Below are 26,658 nucleotides of genomic sequence, written 5' to 3' on the forward strand. Positions count from 1 at the left end.
TTGAACAATGATTTAGATTCAAATAGCTGCAACATATACCAACAATTCTACAAAAACTCTCTTACAAATGAGAGACAAGGAGGTATATATAGAGTCTCATACAAAAATGGATGGCCAAGATTTAAACCAAATCAAGGGCCAAGATCATGCCAACAAAACCCTAGAATTGCCCTAATTAGGGTTTACATAAAAAATGGCTCCACCAACATATGGCCCAATAAAAAGATACCTAGTCATCAAATAGGGAATTTTCTAGAAGATTCCTCCCTACATCTCTCTCTCCTAGCAAACTCCAAGAATCTAGCCAATACTGAATCTAACTCCATGGAAATGCTAGGTAAGGTATCTTACTGCAAATCAAACACGTCCAATGAATCCGAGCAAGCGTCCAAAGTGTTCTCCCAATCTGGCATGAGCTTTTGCGAACTATGAACATAAATCAACAAAGAGACCAAATCAGCTATCTAACTCTTCTTCAAAGAGTCCAATTGACAAAAATACATAAGTTTCATCTTGTCTCTTGATTCAGCTAAGTGTAAACCACTAGCATCACTAACATCAACACCCAATAACTCCTCAATTGAGGAAAGGATCTTCATCTGAATGTCTTGAATCAATCCTTCCATCTCTGTACAACTCAGCTGGGCGTTCTCATAAGTTGATTTCTTTATAGCCAATGAACAAAAGCAGCCATGGAAATCGTATCTGTCTCCACTGTGCACAATAATCTTGGTGATCAACGTGGACTTAGGAATCCTCTTCAAAGCTCTGAGGCGGGGAATAATCTTCTCCTGAATAGGCAAGAATTCTTCCCAAACTCCCTCCAAATACTGGATTCTAAACATGAGCCCTGTTGTCCTATCATAAGCCTGGACAAACTAAGTAAGGAAATCATCCGCCTGTTTTCTTGCACTTTCAATCCACTTCTCCACCTCTGAGAGTGTATCTTTCGCTGCCTCATAGTGTGAATGTAGTCCATGATCAATCGCAATAGGGGAAATAAGGGTGGGATTCTCACACCTTATCCCCGCAATATACTCTCTAAGTCTGATATTCTCTTCTCTGTACTTCTCTTTCTCTTCAATTTCTCTATCTAACCTTGTGCTGATCGCCTTAAGATTATCACCGACCTCCTAAAATTCTTGCTCTCTTGTAGTACAACCAAGGGCAACTGAAGTAATCTGGAAATCCATAGGAGTAGCAATGTCCGCTGTCACACCTCCAATAGCAACAACCACCTATGCAATCCACATTCCTGTCTCATCTCTAGATATGTGCGACAAAATCTCAGCTCTCTTGGGTTCTTTCTCCTTGTTGCTCCTAGCTAGGTAGTCATCAATGTTATCAATAGGCTGTACCTCTATCATTTTCTTACTTTTTTCCATACTTTTCATCAGCCAATCAGGAATAGCGGATATCTCCATACCATTATGGAGACACATATCTCGATCAAGTCCTCTCAATGCCAAGATAACATCATCATCATCATCAGGATTACTCCTAGTCAAATCATATATCTCATTTCCCAAACTTACCTCCAACAGGACAGTAGGGGATCCCGACTGATCATCATTCTCATTTGGTGGAGCAGATGTCACTGTGGCATGTAACTCCTGAATATTCTCTTGTAGTATCACTGAGTTGGAACATTGCTGGGTTTCCTTATTCTGTTATGTTATTTCAATTTCCTTAATTGATGAGACATTGGGAGGGGGTGAAGGAATGACCTCCTCAATCTTCTTCCCTCTGGTCTTGACTCCTAGCGTGTTTTTCCTTCTCTTGGGAGCTTGACTCTCTTCGTCTGCATGAATCCTGACATCATTGATAGTTCTCTGATCATCTTCGGAAGTAGACTCTTTCGATTTCACCTTTTCATAAGTGAAGGAAACGCCCATGTCAACTAACTTATTCATTTGAATATCCACCCATGTACGGGAGAAACTCAAGACCTCTCTCATCAATATCTTCAAATCTATCTCTTCTGACTCTGACCAATTAGGCAATAAGATCGCCTTCTTCATTTCATTTTCATACTGTGGATGCATATGATCCCTATCATCTAACACTTGATCAGGAATGAGGAAAAGTCCACACTTCCTCATGAAATCCACTGACATTCTGGACCACATTCGTCTCTTCATTGCATGCTCGTCCATCAGGTTGGCCCAATAATCTTCTATGTCTACTTTGTGGATGAACTTCTCTCCCCTGATCCTTCCAACTTTCTTATCTGGATCAAATCTTTCTCTTTTCTTGAAGGTTGCAAATCGATAGAATCAGTGTTGGCGGCTAAGGCAGATTGGCAAACCTCCAACGTCTTCCCAACTAAAATAGGGAATGTCATGCTTGTATTGTGCTTCTCTCTCTGAATGGAATCAATCTCTAGAAGCTGTCTCACCACTTCCAATAGGATCATTCTGTCGGAAGGATACCTAGGAAGCCTGTAGGGTTCAGATTGAAACCCATGAATCCTAAGGTACGTGAAAGTGGGAAACTTAGTATACCACGATCCATATTTCTCTATTAGCTCTGTTGCCTCCTTGGACAACCTCTTGTGGATTCCGCCTTGCAGCATCCACGTGATGTACATTGTGAATACATCATTCACTCTCTTATAATCTTCAATTCTATACATGTTCAGCTAGGGATAGCACTCATAACTCCTGAATTTTCCTTGCTCATTCCCGACTTCACCTCTGCATATCAATCCTTTGTATGAAACAAACCTTGCAAGCAGATATACCAAGTAGGAAGTCATGGTGAAAGACTTGGACCGCTCTACATTCCTCAGCTAAAAGTCCAGATTGTCACTTATGATTCTAGACCAATTTATCAATGTCCCTCTAAGACAATCCTAGATGAAGTAGAACATCCATCCATCGAATATTGCACCCTGCGGCGTCCCCATCACTCTATTGAGCAAAAATACTAAATCACTATATTCCTCTTTGAAGTCTGTGCACATGAGTGTCTTGGGAGCCTTGGAATGATGAAGCCTAGGCTCGATCATCCACTCTTTGTTTACTATATTCTTAGACGCATCCATCTTCTTCGTGTACCACTCTTCATATTCATCCTTAGTTGCATTGTTCATATTTGCTGCACGTGGAATTCCAAACACCTCAGCAATCGCATCCTCAACAAGGTAGGCAATGACAACGCTCGTAGGAGTCTTGATCATTCGCGAGCGAGGATCATAACATCGTGCACACTCTAGGATAAGCTCACTGCATTGTATGGATTGTGGAAATCCAACGGTTTGAAAACTACCACTCTTCAGAATGTTTACATATGCTGGGGAAGGAATCTGATTTTTGACTCCAAACATCCGTTGTTGCATCAGGTTCAGGCTCAAGAAAGCATGTTTGTATCCGTAATCTCCTTCCATCTGGATGACATCTTGGATTCTAGATAGAATCCAGTCTCCAGTATCTTTTGTTGTTCTCTTCTTTCCTTAAATCCGGACTTCGACATTGCACTTGTATGAAGCTTGAAGTTAGAACTTAGGAAAAATATAATATTCTTAATAGAATTCCTGACTTCTTAATGATTTTAGGCTAATTAGGGTATGAAGTCAGGAAAATAGTCCACACTCTAGGTAGATCTTAACAATTTAAATACAAAATGTGACAAGATTAGGGTATGAAACCCTCATGAAATCAACACCTCCTTATACTTAGAAATTTCGTGCAAATCATGGTGCAAAGGAGTATACCGGATCAAGAGTATATCTGAAGACAACCTGCAACTATATGAAAAAACCTCTTAAAACATGTTGCAATTATCTAAATGTGCATAAATTTAATGAAAATCAACTTATACAATGAAAGCAAGTCAAATCCGGGAATAATCGTATGGCTGGTAAGAGTTAAATTTTCTGAGGACAAGCAACCATGGCGAAGTTGCAGACCTATAACAGCCCTCAAATGGTCAAGTGATTGACTGAAAATGACTTGGAAAACTCTCCTAAAGGCAAATTGTTGAAGCTGGAGCTAGCTGGCAATGAAAGTTTAAGTTTGAAAATAGATAACCAGCCAACAATGGAGGCTGAACCAACTACAATAATGGCATCAAGACTCAGATTTGAAGCAACATCAGGGAATAATGGTGACCACCAAACATGAGGTAATCCACCCAAAAAAGGCACAAAACTCTTGCTAAATCAAAATCGCATTTTTCCAATCATGGCGCCAAACACTTAAGTCTGAAAATGTCTTCAAAATTTACTTCAACCTACACACAATCTGCATAATGGAGGTCAACCAGCAAGCGACTATGGTGGTGTCAAGGAAAATAGCCAAAGTTTGTCAATACCAAAATCGCCACCCTTCACCAAAATCGCCGAACACACCAAAAATAGTGCCAAACTTGGAAAATCGTGGCATTAAGCCATTAATGGCAACCACCAAAAGGTTGCTAAGCTGGACAAAATGGAGAAGAATGGAGTCTTCTACCAATCGCTTCACCAAAATACTTCACCAAAATTCACCAATAAGAGAGAAAATCGCCTTTGCATGGGGACACCTGGCAAACTCAAATAATAAAATAATGCTAGACTCCTCTCTTTAAACTTGCTTTCATCACCAACTTTCACCGCACAAGCAATGTCGGATAAAACACTTGTTCTTATACTTGCTTGGGTGAAACTGATTTGCTTCTAGAAGGTTGAAAACATTAAATGCTTATTGCAAATCATTTAATTGTTTTTTAAATTTATTAAATAATCGTTGCTTTATTAAAAAACAATTAAAACAAGGCTCACTTTATTAAAATATTGCAATTTAAATCAAAATTTGAGCCACTTGGGAAAATCGATCCAGGTAGGGATTAAAAAATCCCATCAAAATTATTTAAAACGTCAAAATATTCCCCAAAATCTATCTTAGTATGGACAACATTTTCCATCAAAATGCACACAAAATGGGGCTAGGGGAAAATCAATTTGAGTGTGGAATAAAAATTCCGAACAAAAATCACTTTAAACATTCAAAAATACCCCTTGGTGGAAAAACGACCACAGTTTGGATGAAAATCCGGACTCAAATTCATCAATAATACTCTCAGTGCAAAATGGGGCTAGGGGAAAATCGATCTGAGTGTGGAATAAAAATTTCGAACAAAAATCACATTAAACATTCAAAAATACCCCTTGGTGGAAAAACGACCTCAGTCTGGATGAAAATCCGGACTCAAAATCATCAATAATACTCTCAGTGGAAAATCGATATGAGTTTGGATGAAAATCTGGACAAAAATCCTCAAAAACTTGTCACAAAAGGCCTGGTGGAAAATCGACCCAGGTGTGGAATGAATGCAAATGTCATCCGCAAACTTTTTCCATACCTCCCTGTTGGAAAAACGTGGGTAGTCAGAATAAATCCTGACACTTAGTCAAATTTTGCTTCCGGGGGAAAAACGACCCTAGTATGGATTCATAGTGGTGGAAAAATGGAGCAAGTATGGATTTCAAGGGAAATCCATGTCCAGTCTGGATTCTGAGAGGGGGAAACCATGGGTAGTCAAGAATATGAGGGGAAAAGCACCTCTAGTATGGAATTTTGACCTTTTAACCCTTAGAATATGGATTTTACTCCGGAAAATGATGATTTTTCACTCAGACTCACTTAGAAACTTTGAAACTTAATAGAACTCAATTGGACTTAGGCAAATTCATCAGAAATTGGAGCGTAACACAAGGGAATATATCGGAACAAAGTGCGAAATCAAATTGAATAATTCTCTAGGAGCGAGAAAACAACTCCAAAAGGTCTGAAAACACCTTAGTTCTTAAAATCACCGATGAGGACATTTAAAAAAAAACACCATAACGCTCCAAAAGGGTCAACACTTAACAAAAATAGGATCATTTTAAAAAAAATCTCAATTTTACGCGCTTGACCTATAACTTCAAAACCCTAAACGACACTAGGCATGACCACAACTTCGAGACTCGAGCACGAGAAACACAAAATTGCCCACTAAGCAGCCAAAACCCTAACCTAATAACACAGAAAAGCAGGAAAAGAGGGGGTCCCCGTTAGCAATGGGGCGATGTGTGAAAAGGTCACAACAGGACATTACAATCCGCCCTCCCTGAAATTGCTTGTCCTCAAGCAATCTCAATGCTAGATGGTGTAGAATATCCTCTCTCCCAAGTCGCATCCTCAACCAGCAAATTCTTCCACTTCACCAAATATTCCTTGATGACTCTATTTCTTAATCTGCGCTCCTTGGAATCAATGATAGCCTCAAGTACTAGTATCAATTTCCCCTCTTTGTCACAAGGAGGAAGCACTATAGAAGGTACAACATGAAGTCCTATCGTCTTCTTGAGGCGTTACACATGGAAAACATTATGCACTCTTGCATCTGCTGGTAGCTCAAGCTCATAGGCCACCTCTCGAACTCTCCTGACAATCCTGAATGGTCCATAATAGCGCGGCTTGAGATTTTTCGCACCACTCTTCTTGAGTGTAGACAACTTGTACGGCTGCAGCATCAAATACACCATGTCACCTACATCAAATGACTGCTCAACTCGCTTCTGGTTTGCATACTGTTTTTGCTGATTTTGTGCCTTCTATATGTTTTCCTTCAATGATCTCACAATGTCCTGACTCTCCTGAAGAAGATCCTTAGCACTTGACACTCTGTTGACACTCAACAAAAGATCCAAGAAGTTGGGTGCATCATACCCATACAAGGCGATGAATGGTGTCATTTGGATGGACATGTGTTAAGTAGTATTGCAACAATACTCACATAGGTGCAACCACTTAACCCATGCCTGTTACTATCCGGCTATGTAATTTTGGAGGTATCCTTCCACCCATTTGTTTAAAATTTCTAGTCTGTCCATCAGTCTGCGGGTGGTAGCTCGTTTTGGGAGTGAGCTCGATACCACGGAGTCTGAATAACTCCTGCCAAAAATGACTCATAAATCTGTTGTCCCTGTCACTAATTATGGTCTGAGGCAATCCATGGAGTCTAAAAACCTCTCGAAAAAATAAGTCCGCCACCTGAGCTGCTAAATAGGTAGTTGAGATTGGAAAGAAGTGGGCAAACTTCGTAAGCCGATCAACTACCACATAGATACAATCATTATCGTGGACTCTAGGCAATCCTCTAATGAAATCCATCGATAGGCATTCCCACTTCCTATTAGGAATGGGAAGTGGTTGAAGAAGACTTGCTGGATGTAGTATCCGAGTAATTTTTTTTTTTTTTTTTAATAGTAGGAGTTACAAGCAAACACCGCAACCCGTTAAGGTTAGAGAAATAATCCAAATTGCTGAAAGGGAACCCTTCCACCTTTTGTTCACCGAGAGCCCAATCTAGGAGGGTGAGAGCATACGGTGTTCCCAGGATCGTTAGCACCATAAAACAAACTGAAAATTACAATGCCTGGGTGGCAAGCCAACCCCTTCTGCTTATCCAGCAGGATAGAAACCAAACTCTTGGCGGTAAACCAGCCAAGGGAAAATACAAGAAACTGAAACTCAATCACTCTACCGCATATTTCAGTGGGAGTACATTACATTAAGCTATCACTCGACCACTTATTCAGTGGGAGGACTGAGCACATAAACTAAATTACAAAGCAAGAAGGCGGCAAGCCAACCTCTTCCACTTATGCAGTGCGGATTACAAATAAGAACAACAAGAATGGATGATCAGTACTACTGAAACAACCTTACAAAATAGAGATAAGATGAGAAGAGTAATGCAGATTTCTACAGCAAGAATATAAATTTCTGTTACAACCAATTTGTAGGCTGAAAGTATAAATCAGCAGCCTATGGAAACACCAAAATGCTCATAACTCCCTCATTTTTCACCTGAATCCCAAACCCACAATATATCACTCACAACAACAATCAATCCAAACTACAATCCAAACAACCCAATATTCATTTGGCACGCATCCTAATGCAAGTACAAAAACTCACGCTATGCCTAGGAAGTTTGATTTTGTCTAGGAAATTCATTGCTTCATTAAAATTGCTTAAAACTCACAAAATGTATCGCCATTGCTGGGAAGGAGGGTAGAGCTGATACCCATAACCATCAGTCGCTCCAGCAGAGAGGTGTGATTGAAAATGTGCTTCAGCCACAGGCAAAACCAGTAGGCTCCAGAATCACTTCAGCATCAAAAATGTCTACAGGGAACTCTGAGAATGTAAGAGAACACAATGCACAGCTAGATACTATATTTCAAGTACGAAACCGGGTAGCACTAGGGAGACACACTCCGAAGCCTCAAGTTTCGTCGCCAAACCGATAGCATAACATTACAATTTTTCAAGATGATGCAAATGGGAGCCCAAGCCTCATATTTATAACTTCACACACCTCAAACTCAAATGCAAATTCCTTCAATTTCAACGCCTTTCATTTGCATTTCATTCCACTACATGTGGACCCAAGTGTGGCGCCATTTCCCCACAAGTCAAACCTCATGCCCAAGGCTTGGACCCACGTTAATTACTTGCCAAATAAGAGAGATGCAATATAAAATAATATCCCTCCAAATAAATTCGACATCCCTTATTACACAAGAATTTTGCCAAATACTTAGGATAAAAAATAAGCATTAATCCCAAATTCCATAAATCAGTAGCAATTAATCAGATCAATTAAATATTAAACCTTATGATAAGGAAATAATATTTAATTTGTCACATATGACTCCCGTACTGATAACTGTCAAAACCCGGATGAAACTGAGCCAGGAAGACCACTGAACTACTGCATAATCAAGACCCTATCCACTGCCAAAAATAGAATTATGCCATACTACCACTTACTAAAAATAGTAAGTCAAGAACTAATGCTCTGAAAAACATGATCTTCGCGCCCAGAGATAGAGCATGGAGAGTTCAGTAGGCTAGTGTCACCAAAATAGCCATCCCTTGACTTACTAAAAATAGTAAGTCCTTGTTCCATCAATACTGGACCCTTCACTCTTCATTCCACCTAGCCTACGGGTCTCAGGGATAGGCTAATGGACCACTGGAAGGTCATCAATGAGAAGGGGACATTACAGTCCGCCCTCCCCAAATTGATTGTCCTCAAGCAACTGTAAGGCTGGATGCAATAAAATCTCCTCATTTTCCCACGTGGCATCCTCTGTTGGTAGATTCTTCCATTTGATCAAGTATTCCCTTATCACTCTTTTCCTCAAAGATCGTTCCCTAAATTCAAGGATAGCTTCTGGAACCAAAACCAACTCTCCCTTCTCATCAAGTGGAGGTAACTGAACTGAAGCAACAACATTATTTCCCAGAGCCGCGAGACACATGAAATACATTATGGATCCTGCTGCTTGCTGGCAATTCCAACTCATAGGCTACTTCTCCAACCCTTCTGCTGACTCTAAAAGGCCCATAGAATCGAGGCTTCAATTTCTCAACCCCACTCTTCTTGAGAGTAGACTGTTTGTAGGGCTGGAGCCTCAAATAAACCATGTCGCCCACCTCAAAGGTGAGCTCAATTCGATGTTGATCAGCATACAACTTCTGCTGATTTTGTGCATGCTGGAGATTGTCCCTCAGAATCCTCAGAATATCCTGACTCGGCTGCAACATATCATTTGCCTGAGGGGTTTCGCTATCACCAAATACCAAGTTTGCGAAGCTAGGAGCTTCATAACCATATAGTGCCATGAATGGTGACATATGGATGGACATGTGATAGGAGGAATTGTAACAATATTCCCCTAGGTGAAGAGCCATCTCACCCAAGTATTCTGCTGCTCCGAGACATAGTTTCTAAGATCACCTTCGAACCACTTATTCACTATCTCGGTCTGCCCATCAGTTTGAGGGTGATAATTGGTGCTTGGAGTGAGCACAATACCACACAATCTGAAAATCTCCTGCCAAAAAGCACTTAGGAACTTGCTGTCCCTATCACTCACAATGTTCTTCGGTAAACCATGTAATCTGAACACCTCCCGGAAGAACACTTCAGCAACTTGTGCTGCTGTAAAAGAGCTGGTGATGGCGAAGAAATGAGCAAACTTTGTAAGTCTGTCCACCACCACATAGATACTATCCTTCCCTTGAGCCCGAGGCAACCCCGTGATGAAATCCATGTAAATACTTTCCCATTTTTGACCGGGAATAGGCAAGGGTTGTAACAAACCAGCTGGTAGAGTGTGCTCATCTTTGTTCCTCTGAAATGTATGACACTCCTTAATGTACTTCAAAACATCATTTTTAAGTCCGTTCCAAGAGAATCTCTCCCGGATCTGCCTGTATGTTTTGAAATAACCTTGGTGACCAGCAAGGGGGATGTCATGGAAGGTCTTCAAAATCTTCTCTTTTAACTTAGATTCAGCTACTATGAAGATTCTTCCCTTGTATAGGATCAATCCCTCAACCAGTTTGTACCTTTCATCATGAAAAGTACCTTCTATAAGGCTGGTTGCAAACTGATTTTTGGCATAATCAGCAAGCAACAACTCCCTCCAATCAGCAGTAAGCTCGCAAAGTGAGCTTAAATGGGGTCTTTTGGATAAGGCATCCGCCACAACATTGTTTTTATCCTTAACATACTCAATATCGAAATCGTAAGCTTGTAGCTTACTCACCCATTTCTGTTGTCTCTCATTCAGATCCTTTTGATGCATGAAGTGTTTAAGACTATTGTGATCAGTCTTAACAATGAATTTACTCCCTACCAGATACTGTCTGAACTTTGCAAGGGCATGCATTATTGCAAGCATTTCCTTGTCATAAATGGAATACAGTCTCTCAAGACCTCTCAATTTTCTGCTCTCAAAGACTATAGGATGCTTATCCTGCATGAGGACTGCACCAACACCTTCTCCAGATGCATCACACTGTAGCTCAAATGGCTTGGTGAAATCAGACAATGCTAAAATTGGGCAGGAACTCATGATCCCTTTAAACTGCTCAAATACTGTCTGTGCCTTTACGGACCATTCAAAAGCTCCCTTCTTTGTAAGATCTGTAAGGGGGGCAGCCAACTAAGAATATCCCTTCACAAACCTCCGATAGAATCCACACAACCCCAAAAATGCCCTCAAATGTGTTATGTTTTCGAGAGTAGGCCAATCAATGATGGCTCTAATCTTTTCAGGATCCACCTTCACACCACCTGCACTGATAATGTGACCAAGGTAGAGCAACTCTTCCATCCCAAACTCACACTTGGACTCCTTGGCAAACAGGGATTTAGATTCTAATATACTCAACACTTCATCCAACTGCTGTAAATGTTCTTTCCAAGACTTGCTGAATATTAGTATGTCATCAAAAAATATCAAAACAAACTTCCTTAACTGTTCTTGGAAGATTCTATTTATGCATGACTGGAATGTAGCAGGAGTATTAGTCAAAACAAAGGGCATGACTAGGAACTCAAAATGCCCAAAGTGGCATCTGAAAGCAGTCTTCTCCACATCTGATGCTCTCATTCTGATCTGATGGTACCCCGACCTGAGGTCAATCTTGGAAAAGAACACTGCCCCATGTAGCTCGCCAATGAGCTCATCAATCCTCGGAATAGGATACCGATTCTTGATGGTTTTCTGATTCAGGGCTCTGTAATCCACACACATGCGCATGGTTCCATCCTTCTTCCTCACCAAAACAACAGCCGAAGCAAAGGGGTTTTTGCTAGGCCGTATGTAACCCATGTCAAGCAATTCCTGAATTGCTTTCTCAATCTCATCCTTTTGCTTCTTAGGATATCGGTAAGGAGTAGTCATGACTGGCTTAGCTCCTTCTTCAAGCACAATAATGTGTTCGGCACCTCTTTCAGGGGGCCTGCCAGGAGGGGGATTTTCGAACACCTTGCTTCTCTTGGTTATGAAAGCTTGAATGTCTTCAGGATAATTTATGTGCTCTTTTTGTGGTTCTGAAGGCATGACCATGATCTTGCTTCTATCCTTGATCATTGCTGAAATATCTGAGGAATAGCTGCCCTTATCTACCAATGGATTGGAAGGCATTATCAAACACTCTGCTGCCCACTCCACCTGATTATGGCAGATCAACCTTTCCATTCTTTTCAAGGATACCACTTTGAGTCCCCCATGCGACATTCCTCTCAACACTACCTTCTTCCCTTCTGACATGAATTTCAGCTCCATGGTTTGTAGGTTTAGTTTGATCTCACCAAGAGATCTCAGCCATTGAATCCCAAGGACTGCATCATCAGTCCCTCCAATGCTCACCACAAAGAAATCATCTCTGATTTCATGATTTCCCAACTTCAGAGACATGTTGGAAATAATTCGATTGCAGGATATAGTGGAGCCATCTGCTACCATGACTTTGAAGCCCTCAACTTCCTCTGCCACTAATCTCGTTTTTGCAACAATCCTCTCATCAATGAAGTTGTGTGTTGCACCAGTGTCAATGAGAGCAATGACATGATACTCTCCAATCACACCCCGAACTCTAAAGGATTCATTTTTGTGAATGCTCGAGAGTTGAGCAACCACTCCTCTATCTTCTGACCCAAATTCAAGCCCTTCAGGAGCCTCTTCATACTCGCTGTCCTCAGCTTCGGTTTGTTGTTCTGAAATTTCAGAATCTGATCCATCTTCTGAATAGCACTCCATTTGATGCAAATTCCCCTTTCCATGACACTTATGTCCGGGAACCCAAGGTTCTCTACAAAAATAACAAAAATTCTTTCTCCGGAGCTCTTGACAGAGCCCATCATCCATACGCGGAGGGAACCTCTTGGTCTGATTCGTGAATTTCTTCTTGTTTTTTCTGAAAGGGAAAGGCTTGGACCAAATTTTACTCTTTGGGGCAGCCAACTCCATACTTCTAGATTTTTTTATAGCTTCTGCCAGGGTGGGCGGATCAAAAGCTTTGACCCATCCTCTCAAAGGTTCTTCAAGTCCTTCAGTGAAAAGGACAACCAAACGCTTCTCTGAGATGCTACTCACCATGACTGACAGGTTTTGGAATTCAGTCGTAAGTGTCCAATGAACCTTGCTGCCTGAGTTGTGCAAGTTCTTTAAACTTCACCTCTGGATCCCTGGTGTCGAATCTCTCAATTAGCTTGTTGGTGAAATCAGCATAGGTGGTGATTAAGTTATGACCAAGGGTGACCAACCCATGGTACCACCATTCATGGGCCACTCCATCCAAGTGCAAGGTAGCAAACTTGATGGCATCCTCCTCTGGCATAGGCCTCAAGGACAAGTAATTGTCCAACTTCTGTACCCATGCTCTAGCTGTACCCTTAGCGCTTCCATCAAAGTGTGCTAAGGTCACTCTTCCAAGAGCTTGCTGAAAATCTCTCGGGGCAGCAGACTTATAGTCATTCCTCCTTCTTGTCTTCATTTTCTGATTCATAAACTGATCTAGAGTTAGGATATCTCGGATCTCACCAGGAAGAGAAGCATACTCTATGTAGCTGTTCCTTATTTCATCAGCTGTGGGTATCTCTGTTACAGCTTGTTGTACTTCTCTTGGCAGAAATACAGGTTGTAAAGGCCTTGGGGCTGAACCTCCATTCTTACTCCGGTTGTTACTCCCATTTCCATTGCCTACAGGAGCGTTAGAAGTGTTGGCTTCCGGTCCATTGTTGGGCTAATTAGTGGCCCAACAACGTTTTGGTTGAGCTTGGCCAGCAGTAGAGACATCATGTCCATCATGGCATTGAATTGTCACTCTGCCTTCTTGTCAGGTGCCTCATTTAGTTCTGTAGTCTTATCTGCCATTGAATCCACTGAATCTGAGGTATCTAGATCCTTCCCTCTGTTTCTCAGTACTTCTGAAAATGTGTCCTCTTCGGGCACTATAGGAATCTGAAACTGCTGTCTCTTCTGCTCTCTATTGTAGTATCTAACGTCTCTGTCACTCATGGAGACTTCTGAACCCACTGACTCTCACAGGTTGGCAGGAAAACTAGCTCTGATACCACTGTAGTATCCTAGTATATTTTTTTTTTTAATAGTAGGAGTTACAAACAAACACCACAACCTGTTAAGGTTAGAGAAATAATCCAAACTGCTGAAAGGGAACCCTTCCACCTTTTGTTCACCGAGAGCCCAATCTGGGAGGGTGAGAGCATATGGTGTTCCGGGGATCGTTAGCACCATAAAACAAACTGGAAATTACAATGCCTGGGCGGCAAGCCAGCCCCATCTGCTTATCCAGCAGGATAGAAATCAAACTCTTGGCGGTAAACCAGCTAAGGGAAAATACAAGAAACTGAAACAATCACTCTACCGCATATTTCAGCGAGAGGACATTATATTAAGCTATCACTCTACCACTTATTCAGTGGGAGGACTGAGCACATAAACTGAATTACAAAGCAAGAAGGCGGCAAGCCAACCTCTTCCACTTATGCAGTGCGGATTACAAATAAGAACAACAAGAATGGATGATCAGTACTACTGAAACAACCTTACAAAATAGAGATAAGATGAGAAGAGTAATGCAGATTTCTACAGCAAGAATATAAATTTCTGTTACAACCAAGCTGCAAGCTGAAAGTACAAATCAACAGCCTATGGAAACACCAAAATGCTCATGACTCCCTCATTTTTCACTCGAATCAACTCAAATCAGTCCCAAACCCACAATATATCACTCACAACAGCAATCAATCCAAACTACAATCCAAACAACCCAATATTCATTTGGCACGCATCCTAATGCAAGTACAAAAACCCACGCTATGCCTAGGAAGTTTGATTTTGTCTAGGAAATTCATTGCTTCATTAAAATTGCTTAAAACTCACAAAATGTATCGCCATTGCTGGGAAGGAGGATAGAGCTGATACTCATAACTATCAGTCGCTCCAGTAGAGAGGTGTGATTGAAAATGTGCTTCAGCCAAAGGCAAAACCAACAGTCTCTAGAATCACTTCAGCATAAAAAATGTCTACATCCAACTCTGAGATTGTAAGAGAACACAATGGACAGCTAGATACTGTATTTCAAGTACGAAACCGGGTAGCACTAGGGAAATGCACTCTGAAGCCTCAAGTTCTTTTGCCAAACCGACAGCATAACATTACAATTTTTCAAGATGATGCAAATGGGGGCCCAAGCCTCATATTTATAACTTCACACACCTCAAACTCAAATGCAAATTCCTTCAATTTCAACGCCTTTCATTTGCATTTCATTCCACTACATGTGGACCCAAGTGTGGCGCCATTTCCCCACAAGTCAAACCTCACGCCCAAGGCTTGGACCTACGTTAATTACTTGGCAAATAAGAGAGATGCAATATAAAATAATATCCCTCCAAATAAATTTGACATCCATAAATCAGTAGCAAGTAATCAGATTAATTAAATATTAAACCTTATGATAAGGAAATAATATTTAATTTGTCACATATGACTACCGTACTAATAACTGTGAAAACCCAGATGAAATTGAGCCAGGAAGACCACTGAACTGCTGCAGAATCAGGACCCTATCCACTGCCAAAAATAGAATTATGCCATACTGCCACTTACTAAAAATAGCTAGTCAAGAACTAATGCTCCGAAAAGCATGATCTTCGCGCCCAGAGATAGAGCATGGAGAGCTTAGTAGGATAGTGTCACCAAAATAGCCATCCCCTGACTTACTAAAAATAGTAAGTCCTCGTTCCATCAATACTGGACCCTTCATTCTTCATTCCACCTAGCCTACGGGTCTCAAGGATAGGCTAATGGACCACTGGAAGGTCATCAATGAGAAGGGGACATTAAACTGGATAAGTATGTTCCTGCTTGTTCTGCTGTCAAATAAGACACTCCCTCACATTATGAAGAACATCTAACTTGAGTCCTTTCCAAGTGAACCGTTCCCTGACTTGTCTGTATGTCTTATAGTAACCTGGATGTCTGACCATGCGAGAATCATGCAAGGCTCTCAAAATCTTGCCCTTCATCTCTGATCTTGGTAAAAGAAAAATTCTATATTTGTAAATGATAAGATCAATTACAATGGAGTATCTATCATCCTGCACTGTACCATCCATAATGCTAGAGGCCCATGAGTCCTTAGCATATTCCGCCGAAATTAAATGCCTCCAATCCTCAGTGATCTCAATCATGGCATTCAAATGTGGCCTGCGTGACAATGCATCAACAACAATATTGTTCTTTCCTTTGACATAAGTGATGTCAATGTCATATGTCTGCAACTTGCTAACCCACTTCTGCTGGCGGTCATTCAAATCATGTTGCCCAAGGAAGTGCTTCAAACTGTTATGGTCTGTTTTGATGCTGAATTTGGAGCCTACCAAGTACTGCCTGAACTTGGCCAATGCATGCATAATGGCCAACATCTCCTTGTCGTATATGTTATAAGTCTTCTTAGGCCCTCTCAATTTTCGGCTCTCAAAGGCAATGGGGTGCTTGTGTTGCATGAGAGCTGCACCAATACCCTCTCCTGATGCATTACACTGAAGCTCAAAGGGTCTAGAGAAATTTGGGACACCAACACTGGACATGTGGTCATCAACTCTTTGAACTTTTCAAAACACTGTTGTGCCTGATCAGTCCAAACGAAAGCCCCCTTCTTCGTCAAGTTTGTCAATGGTGTTGCCTGCTAAAAAAAGTCCTTGACGAAGTGTCTATAGAAACCACACAATCCCATGAATCCTCTAAGCTGCGTAAGGTTCTCAGGAGTAGGCCATTCTATAATGGCTCGAACCTTATCAAGGTCCATTCGCACTCCCTCAACACTGATGATGTGTCCAAGATATAATAATTCTGTCAAAGCACACTTGGATTCCTTAGCATACAAGGACTCCTCCAAAATACTCAATACCTCTTCCAAATGTGCTAAGTGCTCCTGTCATGTCTTGCTGTAAACCAAAATGTCATCAAAGAACACGAGGACAAGTTTCCTCAACTGGCGCTGGAAAATCCTATTCATTGTGGACTGGAAAGTACTTGGGGCATTGGTCAAACCAAAGGGCATGACCAAGAACTCAAAGTGCCCACAATGGCATCGAAAAGCTGTTTTTTCTATGTCTTGTTCCCTTACCCGAATTGGATGGTATCTTGATCTCAAATCAATCTTTGAGAAATAGTAACCTCCATGCAACTTATCAATAAGCTCATCGATGCGTGGAATAGGGTATCGGTTTTTGATGGTTCTCTTATTCAAAGTCCTGTAATCTATGCACATCCTTAGAGTCCCATCCTTCTTTTTAACCAACACCACTGATGAAGCAAAATGAGACTTACTTGGACGTATATGGCCCATGTTCAACAACTCCTTGATGGTCTTCTCAATTTCATCATTCATCTTTTTGGATGCCTATATGGTGTGATCGTGATGGGTTTGGTACCCTCTTCTAACTCAATGATATGCTCAATGCCTCTATCAGGAGGCCTACTTGGTGGAATAGCACTAAACACCTTGGGGTGATTAGTCAACAAACTCTGAATATCAGGTGCATATTCAACGTTTTGCTGCTTTGTCTGGGTAGCCCATTATTATACATGTTCAACAACTCCTTGATGGTCTTCTCAATTTCATCATTCATCTTTTTGGATGCCTATATGGTGTGATCGTGATGGGTTTGGTACCCTCTTCTAACTCAATGATATGCTCAATGCCTCTATCAGGAGGCCTACTTGGTGGAATAGCACTAAACACCTTGGGGTGATTAGTCAACAAACTCTGAATATCAGGTGCATATTCAACGTTTTGCTGCTTTGTCTGGGTAGGCATTATTATACATGTTACTGCCCACTCATGGTGATCATGACGAATTAATCTCTCCATCCTCCTGAAAGAGATCATTCGCAAGCTCGTGTTTGTGATGGCCTTAAGCACATGCTTTCTCCCATTTGCCTCAAATCGCAGCTCCATATGCTTGACATTGAGTGTGAGCTCCTCAATAGCATGGATCCAAGTCATTCCAAGGACCACATCCATATCTCCCATATTGACTACATAGAAATCAGCTTTGAATTCATAGTCACTCAAACGCATAGGGAGATCGGTGATCATTTTATTACAAGTGAGAGCAAAACCATCAGCAACTCTCACACGAACCCCCTCAAATTCCTATGTCTAGATACTACGTCTAGCTACCAACTTCTCATCGATGAAGTTGTGTGTTGCTCTTGTATCAAAGAGAGTGATGACTCGCTGCCCTACTATGACTCCCCACATTTGGAAAGAACCTTCCCGATGCAAGGAAGTGATGCACATGGTAGTCCTCTTCCCTTCTGACTTTGTATCTGATATTTCTAAGGCTTTTTTAGATTCTACATCCTCATGATCAGTTTGCTGGTCTGAAAAATCAGAATTGTCCTCATGCTCATAAACCCATTCCATCTGTTTTGTGTTGGCCTTGGGTCTCATGGGATACTCATGATCAGGTGTATAAGGTGCTTTACACTAAAAACAAAGTTTCTTTCTTCTTAAATTATTTAAACTTTCTTGATTTCTGCCCATGGGAAACTTGATCTTGAAATCTGATTTCTCATTTTTCTTATGAGGAAATTTACTATCTTTGTTGGAAAAAAATTTAGATGGAAACTTACTTCGAGGTGCCGCAAGCTCCATACTGAGTGCTTTCTTCATGGCTTCCAACAATGTAGGTGGGTCGAATGCCTTATCCCAACCTCTCAAAGGCTCCAATAATCCCTCCACGAAAAGTATGACCCACCTCCTTTCTGAAATGCTAGGCACCATCTCCGCAAGCCTCTGAAATTTTCCAATGTATGTCTCCAAACTACCAACGTGTTTCGGCTGTGCCAACTCCCTGAAGTACATATTTGGATCCTTATGATCAAATCTATCTATCAACCTGTCAGTGAACTCCACATAAGTGGTGATGTGATTGTGACCCAGTGTGACTAATCCATGATACCACCATTCATGAGAAACACCCTCCAAATGCAATGTGGCGAACCTGATAGCATCCTCTTCAGGCATCGGTCCTAGTGAAAAATAATTATCTAACTTCTACACCCAAGCTCTTGCTGTACTTTTGTCACTAACATCAAAATATGGCATGGTAATCTTCCCAAGAGTGTTCTGGTAGTTAGTTCGCGGAGTGTGGTAATCATTCCTTCCTCCGTTCCTCATATTCCTCTGGTTCATGAATTGATTGAAAGACTACATTTCTCTCAAGTTGGGAGGCAAGGTAGTGTATTCCAAATATGCTTGTCAGGCTTCATTTTTATAAGGCACAGGGGCAACACCCTGTGGTTGTTCTTCACGTGGAGTGAAGGTGGGAAAGAGTGGCGTTTTGACTGATCCTCTAGTGTAGGCATCACATTGATTGGTAGACTTGTCTCTTCCATCCACTTCATTGCGGTTACCACTTCCACTGTCTTCCCTTGAATTACTTGTTCTATTTTGCTTAGGTTGCTGATGGATTTGATTCATTTTGCCTAGCAATTGAGGCATCATGTCAATCATGGTGTCAAACTTTCGTTCCATCCTTGCATCTTTATTCTCCTCTATGTTGGTGTCTGTTTTATCGTCTACCAAACATTAGGATAGGATACCCCAAGGTATTCTATCCTCTCCTGAAAAATCACCACTGATTCCAAGGTCTATATGTGCGAACAAGCGACTTTAGTGGACTAGCTTCTTGGGTAGTGTATGCTGAAATTTCAAGGGGGACTTACGTTTGACAAGTATCTTGAACTGCTAGACTTAGATGGATTTAGCAATTTTAGGCTCTTCTTTTTTTTTTGGAATTTTCCGTGATTTAGACTTTCAAAAGAAAGGGAAAAAGGGATAGGGTTTAGGAAGGCTAATCTAATCCTACGAATTTCGGAGACGGTATCAACTGGGTGCTCTCAAGAAACCAAACCTTGCTTCGCCACACTAAGGACAACTACACAAGGCCGGTGCAATCTTCAATGGGTTGTGCTTATGATCAAGATGTTGGGATGCACAGGGGATGGGCTCAGACTAACTTTGCACAGTAGAATGGAAATCATCCATTTACCAAAAGTGTGAGCGGTGATACACCATCAATTGACACTTATCAAATTTTTCATTCAAATTAACAATAATGAAAGCAAATCTAGATTAATTTTAACTAAGTGTTGAGGCAATTGAAACCATGCAAATCATTCAAATAATAGAGATTACAAAGTAGCGCACATGCAATATATTATCTGGAAATTACCTTAAGCAACAATACATCAAAAACCTCACACTCTCCAAATGAGAGGAGGCAACCTTATATAGTTTTTCAAAAATCAATGAATGGTCGAGATCAAACAGTGATCAAGGGCCAAGATTGAAAGTCCTAAACCCTAATTAGGGTTTCCCGAAATACTATCAGTACAAACAAATGAAAGAGTGACAAGTGGCGCAATTGCTAATTTCACTGAGGTGAGTGGCCACTTTCCTCTTTCAGAGATTCAACGTATCTGGACACAATGAGCTTGACCTCCTCCATGGTAACACTTGGCAAACCGCCAATCTGGAAGTCGCTGAGGTCCACATCATCGGCACATGTGGCAAGGATGCCTTCCCACTCCACTGCTTGGGTGAGGAAGTTGTCATCGATGGAGAGGAAGTTTGCAATCTTTGAAAGATCGCCTTTGTCAATCATCCCTGAATCCCTGAAGAAGCTCGCCTGAATCCTGGCTCTCAGGTTCTCTGCTTGTAAATGCTTCTCCCTTAGGCTTTCCTTCTTCCAAATCTCTGACGCCACACGGAATACCTTGCCCAGGATCTCTCTAACACTTGCCTCTGTTTCAAAGCACTTGGTCTCGGATTTCTTCAAAACCTCAATCCGAGTGGCCAGAGTATAGTACCATGTGCCGAAGTTGTACCTGTCTCCTATCTGTATGATGCCTGCATCCACTAAGATTCTCTTCGACATGCCTTGGATAACCTTTAGATGAGGGAGTATTTCATTCTGAATTTCATCCACCTCTTCCCAATTGGAGGCTAGGTCCTGGATACGATCAATCAACAAAGAAGTTGCCTCATGTGCCAATACTAAGTTTTCCACCAGGGTGTCAGCACGTACCGAAGCGTCTGAAATCCACTCCTTTTCTTGAGTGTACGATCCCTTCATATCATCATAGTCCTTAATTGATCCTTGCAGAAGAGGTTGTGGTGGAGTAGCCGAGACTTCACGGTTGAGTGCGCTAGTAAGATGGAGGACATACTTCTTCCATTGCTGGTTCTCTTCTTCAACCTTCTTCCTCTTTTCCTTTTCATGAGCTAGCCTTGCCTTTAGAGCGTTGCAAGAGTCATCAAAGTACTGGATCTCTTGGTCCTGGGTAGGCTTACCCATCTCTATGGTGGTAACTTTGTAATCATGTGCGGTGACATTGTCCCTAGTCTTCCCTTCTTTGGGCATTGCTATCTGGACTGTCCTGAATCCGGCACTGTCTTTCTGAATTAGGGAAAACTTCCTGGCGGGTTTGGGTGGTTTAGCTATAGCAGGTTCATTCACCTTCTCTAGGAATGCTGCGGTGACCTCCTCGGTTGAGTGGGCCTCCTTGGGAACCTTGGCCTTTATCCTTGCTCTTAGCCAATCCGGAATGGTTGATTGTTCTACAGTGTTTCGATCAAACTCATCATCTGCCTCTCCTGGGTTCGCTGGTATGCCATTCAAGAAGATTGTAGGTGCTTCAATTTGCTCCCTGTCTGGACTTCGGAAGACCTTTTCCACTACTTCCTCAACTGGCTGGGAAAGCACTCTTACTTCATCATCAATCACACAGATGTTCATCTCTTGCTCCCCAGTTGCACTCTGATCAAGTGCAATGGAAGCAACACTTAGGATGGAGTGACTTTCGTTGGATTCTCTTCTCTCACCTATAGCCCTTTTCCCTGTGACCTTTGTGGAGCTTCCACCCAACTCCTTCCTCTTTCGAGACCCAACACTTTCTGGATTTCGAGCATCATCGGCAGAGGTACAAGGATTGATGGACAGAGTATCATCTACTCCCATTAATTCATAAGTCAAAGTCACACCTTTGACCTTCAACTGTTTTGTCTTTTCAAACGCCCACCACCTTGAATACTCAACCACCGACCTCATGAGGTTTGCTAGATCTGATTTCTCTCCCTCTGTCCAATCTATTAAGACTAAGGGTTAATTCTTCATCTTTTCAAAGCTCGGCTGCTGAAGTTCTAGGCTTTCTTCTACCTGATTGGCAACTCTGAATACTTCCATTGCTCTCACCATACTCAAAGGAATTCTTGACCAGAACCTCTTCCGGATCTCGAAAGTATCAGCTGCATTAGCCTAGTAGTCTTCTAGATCCAATCTGTGCTCAAACGTTGTTCCTTCGATCTTCTTTATCCTATGGAATGGATTGAAATATTTTCTTTCCTTGTATTGATAGAAGGGATACCAGGCCAGTTCTTCTTAGCGGTGACTGCAGCCCGTGATGATGGACATGTTTCCAAATTCGAAGAAAATATATTCCAAAAGTTTCCAATTTGGCTATAAGTTCGAAATATTTATTAATCTTCCAATATTCTCCTTTTGAAAACTTTCTATTTTAGATTTAAGTTCGAAATCTTGAAGGATTTTCATGACATCATTTTGTATTTTCGTTGATTCTGTTTGACTTTTATGTGTAGGCAGACTTTTGGAGGCTTACCTTCATCTTCCTCAAACTTGGGCGGACTTTCCTTACCTCTCCAAGGCATGGCGGAGTTTGAGAAGGCTCTTCAACATACTTAGCATCTACTTCCTTGGGTGGAGTTTTGAAGGGTCCCTTCAACATGGAGGGCGGACTTTGAGCAAAGCTCAATCAAGGCGAATTTTTGGCTAAGGCATAGGGTGGACTTTGGAAGTCTCTCCTCATGGCTCTCCATCAAGGCGAAATTTTGGCTAAGGCATGGGGCGGACTTTGAAGGTCCCTCCTCATGGCTCTCTTTACCCTTGGCGGACTTTAGACTTGGCACCTCCTACCTTGCTCTCTTACTTTGGCGGACTTGGGAGAGGGCTCCTACATGACCTCCATCTTGGGCGGACTTTGGTGGCGGCTCCCACCTTGGGCGGACTTCCATCACATCTCCAACATGGGCGGACTTCTAGACCTTTGCATCATTTTGCTAGGGTAGGGTGGAGTTTTGATGGGTCTCCAACATATGGCGGACTTTGGACTTCACCCATTGGGCACCCCACACACATGGCAGACTTTAGAGTGTTGGCCATCATGGCCTCTTCCAAAACATGGCGGACTTAGGCTAGGCTCCCACCACTTCTCTAGCCTTGGTGGACTTTAGACAAGGCTCCTTCATGACCTCTCTAGCCTTGGCAGACTTTGGTGGCTTCTCCACATGCTTGGGCAGACTTTGAATAGTGCTCCCACCTTGGGCGGACTTTGAGGCGCTCTCCACATGCTTGGGCAGACTTTGAAGAGTGCTCCCACATACTTGGGCGGACTTTGAGGCGCTCTCCACCTTGGGCGGACTTTGAGGCGCTCTCCACATGCTTGGGCGGACTTTGAAGAGTGCTCCCACATGACCTCCCAACCCATGGTGGACTTTGAAGGTCTCTCAAGAGGGCGGACTATATATGAAATATAACATTTAAGTATAAGTGGTCTTATACTTCAAGTTATATTTCATATATATTGTCAGGATGTTTGAGAGTGGTTTCGGGCCTCTAGGACTAATAATGCAAAATCTAGTTTTTGGAGGATTCTCCAATTTTCCAGACTTAGTCAAATTTCAGGATCAGGATGACATTCCAGACTTAGCCAAATTTCAGGACATTTGAGGATCAGGATGATTTTTCGAGCTGATTATCCTTTGAAGGTGCCATGACCCCCAAAAATATAGGAACTTAGCTTTTTGGGTCAAAACTTGAAAATTTTGGATCGCGGTCGAAGCAGGTCAGTGGTACAAGTGTAAACCCTAGGTTTGCATCCCGAAAAAGCAAAAAGCCTAAAATCTGGGGATTTAGCTTTTTTAGGTCAAAACTTGGAATTTTTGAGTTCCGATTGAAGCTGGTCAGTGGTGTAAGTGTAAACCCTAGGTTTGCATCTCGAAAAAGCAAAAAAGCCTAAAATCTAGAGATTTAGCTTTTTTAGATCAAAACTTGGAATTTTCGAGTTCTGGTCGAAGCAGGTTAGTGGTGCAAGTGTAAACCCTAGGTTTGCATCCCGAAAAAGCAAAAAGCCTAAAATCTAGGGATTTAGCTTTTTTAGGTCAAAACTTGGAATTTTCGAGTTCCGGTCGAAGCAGGTCAGTGGTGCAAGTGTAAACCCTAGGTTCCCATTCCGAAAAAGCAAAAAGCAGACATCCCTAAAAAATAGGGAAAATTTTCTAAAAATAGCCATAACGGGGATTGGACTAAAAATGCCAAAAACAAAACTTCCTAAAAAATAGGAAAAAGCAAAAAAACAAACTTTCTAAAAATAGAAAGTTGTCCAAATTCGTCCAAATAAATTGCGATCTTCGTGCTTTGGCCTCTCTAAGCACTCTGGTGGTGTTCGCATTTTGGAATCACATAACTTGCAAAAACTAACTTTCAATCGTCAGGGCCTAAAATGCTCTGAATTGGACAAGGCTTGGTGAAACTGCAGCAAAAGGTCATAGGACACTAACAAAACCCTAGAAAGCAGGAAAAGAGAGGATCCCCATTTGCAATGGGGCGATGTGTGAAAAAGGTCACAACACTCTGCCATGTTAGGAGCAACTCTGTCTTTTTCCTTCTCCCTTAGTGCTTCTGATAAGGTGTCATGTAATATCCCAGATAATTTTTTTTGTTTTTAAGTGCAATAATAATTACAAACAAACACATAACCCATTAAGGTTAGAAAATATAATCTCAAAGCTTGCTGAAATTGCAACCCTTCCACTTTCTGATCACCAAGTGCCCAATGTGGGAAGGTGAGAGCATATGGTGATAAGGGGTTTGTTAGCTCACTAATCTGTTGGAAATTAATAAGCAAATACAATACTAGGCGGCAAGCCAACCCCTTCCGCTTATCCAACGGGAAAGGAAGGAACTTGGCGGTGAACCAACCAAGAGAACAATACTGCAGACACAAATCACTCTACCGCAATATTTCAGCGGGAGGACTGAATTAGAAATTACTCAACTCAACCGCTTATGCAGCGGGAGGATCATTACAACCAACATCACTCGACCGCTTATGTAGCGGGAGGACTGAATTACAAATTATCAGATATAGGCAGCCTCTTCCACTTTTCAACGGGATATGAGATTACAATCCAGAATGGGTTAGTAGTACTACTACTTAACCTTACAATAAAGAGGAAAGTGAGTAGAAGAATATTGCTGAACATAAGAGATAATGATCGTGAAACTCATTCAACATCAAAAACAACAGGCTGGAAATGCATAACCAGCAACCCATAAACTCACTAAATCGCTCATATCTCACTCAATTCACTCCAAATCACTCCCAAACCAACACTAGACAAGCAACAACTAAGACAAACCAAAAGGGAGCTACAAAAACACTTCAAAATAACTTGCATGCATCCCAATGCACTCTCTAAAACCCACGCCTAGCTAGGATTTTTCGATTTGCATAAATAAATTCAAGACTCGGAGAAAAGTGCCACAAACTTACAAGATGCATCGCCAACAACAAGAAGGAAGATTCAACTAGTACCTAGAATGATCAGTCGCTCAGGCAGAGAGGTATTATCAAAAACTTGTTTTAGCCACAGGGAAACCAGCAACTCCAGAAATCACTCCAAACTCCAAAAACATTGAAATATGCAATGAAAATATCATATATTATATACGCAGCTAGGTACTATATCTCAAGTACGAAACTGGAAAAACTAGGGAGCCGCACTCCGAAGCTTCAAAGTTCATATGCCAATTTGGTAGCATAACGATGTAAATTTTCAAGATGCCCAAAATGAGAGACCAGGGCTCATATTTATAACTTCACGCCTCCCCAAATGCAAATGCAAATCGTGCCCAAACTCCACTCAAATTCCCTTTCATTTCGCTTCATGTCTCCACCAACATGGCGCCCACTTTGGTCTTCCTAGGCAAGTTCGAACTTTGCCTTATGGTGGCGGTTTTTTGCAATATAAAAAACATAAATCAAGAGATGTTTAATCCTCCTAAATTGCCACCAACAAATTCGCCTTTTGACTTAGGAAAATAACACATGGATATCAATTAATTATTTTTCCCCAAGTCATCCTCAACATTTAATCAGTAAATGCAAATATTTAAATATTAAACCTTTGACAAGGAAATAATATTTAATTAAATTACTTATGACTTCCATACTGATCATTAACAAAAACCAGAATGAAGTGGAGTAAAGAAGACCATAAAACTGTTGTAGGACTAGAACCCTGTCCACTGCCAAAAATAGAAATAATCCATACTGCCACTTATTAAAAATAGTAAGTCATGAATTACTACTCCGAAAAGCATGATATTCGCACCTAGTGACAGAGCATGGAAAGCTCAGTAAGACAACATCATCCAAACAACCAACCCCTAACTTACTAAAAATAGTAAGTTCTCGCTTCACCAATGTTTGAAACCCTAATTCTTCATTCCACATAGCCTACAGGTCTCAGGAATAGGCCAATGGACCATTGAAAGCACATCATCGAGAAGGGGACATTACATGTCAACTTCAGGTACTTGGGGGAATGTTGTGTTGCTGCCTTCGATGTTCCCTGTTGTAGTACCTTATTTTTCTTTCACCAATGGCCTCAGGTGTGAAGTCAACTAGGACCATATTCTCAA

Source organism: Cryptomeria japonica, chromosome 6, assembly GCF_030272615.1.
Source record: "Cryptomeria japonica chromosome 6, Sugi_1.0, whole genome shotgun sequence".
Taxonomy (NCBI): Eukaryota; Viridiplantae; Streptophyta; class Pinopsida; order Cupressales; family Cupressaceae; genus Cryptomeria; species Cryptomeria japonica.